The sequence below is a fragment of the Hemibagrus wyckioides genome, linkage group LG20 (genome assembly GCF_019097595.1).
Source record: "Hemibagrus wyckioides isolate EC202008001 linkage group LG20, SWU_Hwy_1.0, whole genome shotgun sequence".
NCBI classification, from domain to species: domain Eukaryota; kingdom Metazoa; phylum Chordata; class Actinopteri; order Siluriformes; family Bagridae; genus Hemibagrus; species Hemibagrus wyckioides.
Genome location: NC_080729.1, coordinates 286,917 through 291,916, shown reverse-complemented (window position 1 = coordinate 291,916; position 5,000 = coordinate 286,917). Strand labels below are relative to the sequence as shown.

At 36.9% G+C, this 5,000-nt stretch overlaps 1 protein-coding gene across 6 annotated transcripts in view; it reads right to left on the bottom strand.

The window, feature by feature from the left end:
* dop1a (DOP1 leucine zipper like protein A) overlaps positions 1-5,000 on the bottom strand; it is a 42,336-nt gene that overhangs the window by 35,889 nt on the left and 1,447 nt on the right. The gene's annotated exons all lie outside the window — the stretch shown is intronic.

Genomic DNA, 5,000 nt, shown 5'->3' with positions numbered 1-5,000 from the left:
GTGAGTATACAGTGTTGTGTGTGTGTGTGTGTGTATACAGTGTTGTGTGTGTGTATATATAGTGTTGTGTGTGTGTGTATATACAGTTTGTGTGTATATACAGTATTGTGTGTGTGTATATACAGTGTTGTGTGTGTATATATATATATACAGTGTTGTGTGTATATAGTGTGTGTGTGTGTATACAGTGTTGTGTGTATATACAGTGTTGTGTGTATATACAGTGTTGTGTGTATATAGTGTGTGTGTGTGTATACAGTGTTGTGTGTATATACAGTGTTGTGTGTGTGTATACAGTGTTGTGTGTATATATATACAGTGTTGTGTGTATATACAGTGTTGTGTGTGTATACAGTGTTGTGTGTATATATATACAGTGTTGTGTGTATATACAGTGTTGTGTGTGTATACAGTGTTGTGTGTGTATACAGTGTTGTGTGTATATACAGTGTTGTGTGTATATAGTGTGTGTGTGTGTATACAGTGTTGTGTGTATATACAGTGTTGTGTGTATATAGTGTGTGTGTGTGTATACAGTGTTGTGTGTATATACAGTGTTGTGTGTATATACAGTGTTGTGTGTATATAGTGTGTGTGTGTGTATACAGTGTTGTGTGTATATACAGTGTTGTGTGTGTGTATACAGTGTTGTGTGTATATATATACAGTGTTGTGTGTGTGTATACAGTGTTGTGTGTGTGTATACAGTGTTGTGTGTATATATATACAGTGTTGTGTGTATATACAGTGTTGTGTGTGTATACAGTGTTGTGTGTATATATATAGTGTTGTGTGTATATACAGTGTTGTGTGTGTATACAGTGTTGTGTGTGTATACAGTGTTGTGTGTATATACAGTGTTGTGTGTATGCGTATACAGTGTTGTGTGTATGCGTATACAGTGTTGTGTGTATGCGTATACAGTGTTGTGTGTATGCGTATACAGTGTTGTGTGTGTGTATACAGTGTTGTGTGTGTGTATACAGTGTTGTGTGTATATATATACAGTGTTGTGTGTATATACAGTGTTGTGTGTGTATACAGTGTTGTGTGTATGTATATACAGTGTTGTGTGTATATACAGTGTTGTGTGTATGCGTATACAGTGTTGTGTGTATGCGTATACAGTGTTGTGTGTATGCGTATACAGTGTTGTGTGTGGGTGTGTGTGTGTATATACAGTGTTGTGTGTGGGTGTGTGTGTGTATATACAGTGTTGTGTGTGTATACAGTGTTGTGTGTATGTATATACAGTGTTGTGTGTATATACATTGTGTGTATGCGTATACAGTGTTGTGTGTATGTATATACAGTGTTGTGTGTATGTGTATACCGTGTTGTGTGTATGCGTATACAGTGTTGTGTGTATGTATATACAGTGTTGTGTGTATGTATATACCGTGTTGTGTGTATGCGTATACAGTGTTGTGTGTGGGTGTGTGTGTGTATATACAGTGTTGTGTGTGGGTGTGTGTGTGTATATACAGTGTTGTGTGTGGGTGTGTGTGTATATACAGTGTTGTGTGTGGGTGTGTGTGTGTATATACAGTGTTGTGTGTGTGTATACAGTGTTGTATGTATATACAGTGTTGTGTATGTATATACCGTGTTATGTGTGTGTGTATATACAGTGTGTGTGTGTGTATACAGTGTTGTATGTATATACAGTGTTGTATGTATATACAGTGTTGTGTGTGTATATACAGTGTTGTGTGTGTGTATATACAGTGTGTGTGTGTGTATACAGTGTTGTATGTATATACAGTGTTGTATGTATATACAGTGTTGTGTGTGTATATACAGTGTTGTGTGTGTGTGTATATACAGTGTGTGTGTGTATACAGTGTTGTATGTATATACAGTGTTGTATGTATATACAGTGTTGTGTGTGTGTATAGTGTTGTATGTATATACAGTGTTGTGTGTGTGTATACACTGTTGTGTGTGTGTATACAGTGTTGTATGTATATACAGTGTTGTGTGTGTATATACAGTGTTGTGTGTGTGTGTATATACAGTGTGTGTGTGTGTATACAGTGTTGTATGTATATACAGTGTTGTGTGTATATACAGTGTTGTGTGTGTGTATAGTGTTGTATGTATATACAGTGTTGTGTGTGTGTATACACTGTTGTGTGTGTGTATACAGTGTTGTATGTATATACAGTGTTGTGTGTGTATATACCGTGTTGTGTGTGTGTGTATATACCGTGTTGTGTGTATGTGTATACAGTGTTGTGTGTGTGTGTGTGTATATACAGTGTTGTGTGTGGGTGTGTGTGTATATACAGTGTTGTGTGTGGGTGTGTGTGTATATACAGTGTTGTGTGTGTGTGTGTGTGTATATACAGTGTTGTGTGTGTGTGTGTGTATATACAGTGTTGTGTGTGTGTGTGTGTATACAGTGTTGTGTGTGTGTGTATACAGTGTTGTGTGTGTGTGTATACAGTGTTGTATGTATATACAGTGTTGTGTGTGTATACAGTGTTGTGTGTGTATACAGTGTTGTATGTATATACAGTGTTTGTGTGTGTATATACCGTGTTGTGTGTGTATATACAGTGTTGTGTGTGTATACAGTGTTGTGTGTATGCGTATACAGTGTTGTGTGTATGTATATACAGTGTTGTGTGTCTGTATGTATATACAGTGTTGTGTGTCTGTGTGTATATACAGTGTTGTGTGTGTATACAGTGTTGTGTGTGTGTGTATACAGTGTTGTGTGTATGTATATACAGTGTTGTGTGTGTGTGTGTGTATATGCAGTGTTGTGTGTCTGTGTATACAGTGTTGTGTGTGTGTATATACAGTGTTGTGTGTGTGTGTATATACAGTGTGTGTGTGTGTATACAGTGTTGTATGTATATACAGTGTTGTGTGTGTGTGTGTGTATATACAGTGTTGTGTGTGGGTGTGTGTGTATATACAGTGTTGTGTGTGGGTGTGTGTGTATATACAGTGTTGTGTGTGTGTGTGTGTATATACAGTGTTGTGTGTGTGTGTGTGTATATACAGTGTTGTGTGTGTGTGTGTGTATACAGTGTTGTGTGTGTGTGTATACAGTGTTGTGTGTGTGTGTATACAGTGTTGTATGTATATACAGTGTTGTGTGTGTATACAGTGTTGTATGTATATACAGTGTTGTGTGTGTATACAGTGTTGTGTGTGTATACAGTGTTGTGTGTGTATACAGTGTTGTATGTATATACAGTGTTTGTGTGTGTATATACCGTGTTGTGTGTGTATATACAGTGTTGTGTGTGTATACAGTGTTGTGTGTATGCGTATACAGTGTTGTGTGTATGTATATACAGTGTTGTGTGTCTGTGTGTATATACAGTGTTGTGTGTGTGTATACAGTGTTGTGTGTATGTATATACAGTGTTGTGTGTGTGTGTGTGTATATGCAGTGTTGTGTGTCTGTGTATATACAGTGTTGTGTGTATGTATATACAGTGTTGTGTGTGTGTATACAGTGTTGTGTGTGTGTATACAGTGTTGTGTGTGTGTGTATACAGTGTTGTGTGTATGTATATACAGTGTTGTGTGTGTGTGTGTATATGCAGTGTTGTGTGTCTGTGTATATACAGTGTTGTGTGTCTGTGTATATACAGTGTTGTGTGTATGTATATACAGTGTTGTGTGTGTGTATATACAGTGTTGTGTGTGTGTGTGTATATGCAGTGTTGTGTGTCTGTGTATATACAGTGTTGTGTGTATGTATATACAGTGTTGTGTGTGTGTATATACAGTGTTGTGTGTGTATATACAGTGTTGTGTGTCTGTGTATATACCGTGTTGTGTGTATGTATATACAGTGTTGTGTGTGTGTATATACAGTGTTGTGTGTGTATATACAGTGTTGTGTGTCTGTGTATATACCGTGTTGTGTGTATGTGTATTCAGTGTTGTGTGTATGTATATACAGTGTTGTGTGTGTATATGAAGTGTTGTGTGTCTGTGTATATACAGTGTTGTGTGTGTGTATACAGTGTTGTGTGTGTGTATACAGTGTTGTGTGTATGTATATACAGTGTTGTGTGTGTGTGTGTATATGCAGTGTTGTGTGTCTGTGTATATACAGTGTTGTGTGTCTGTGTATATACAGTGTTGTGTGTATGTATATACAGTGTTGTGTGTGTGTATATACAGTGTTGTGTGTGTGTGTATATGCAGTGTTGTGTGTCTGTGTATATACAGTGTTGTGTGTCTGTGTATATACAGTGTTGTGTGTGTGTATACAGTGTTGTGTCTGTGTATATACAGTGTTGTGTGTGTGTGTGTATATATACAGTGTTGTGTGTATGCGTATACAGTGTTGTGTGTATGCGTATACAGTGTTGTGTGTATGTATATACAGTGTTGTGTGTGTGTGTATATACAGTGTTGTGTGTCTGTATATACAGTGTTGTGTGTATGTATATACAGTGTTGTGTGTGTGTGTGTGTGTATATACAGTGTTGTGTGTCTGTATATACAGTGTTGTGTGTCTGTATATACAGTGTTGTGTGTGTGTGTGTATGTATATACAGTGTTGTGTGTGTGTATATATACAGTGTTGTGTGTATGCGTATACAGTGTTGTGTGTATGTATATATAGTGTTGTGTGTGTGTGTGTGTATATACAGTGTTGTGTGTCTGTATATACAGTGTTGTGTGTGTGTGTATGTATATACAGTGTTGTGTGTGTGTGTGTATATATACAGTGTTGTGTGTATGCGTATACAGTGTTGTGTGTATGTATATATAGTGTTGTGTGTGTGTGTGTGTATATACAGTGTTGTGTGTCTGTATATACAGTGTTGTGTGTATGCGTACACAGTGTTGTGTGTGTGTATATGAAGTGTTGTGTGTCTGTGTATATACAGTGTTGTGTGTGTGTATACAGTGTTGTGTGTATGTATATACAGTGTTGTGTGTGTGTGTGTATGTATATACAGTGTTATGTGTGTGTATATATACAGTGTTGTGTGTATGCGTATACAGTGTTGTGTGTATGC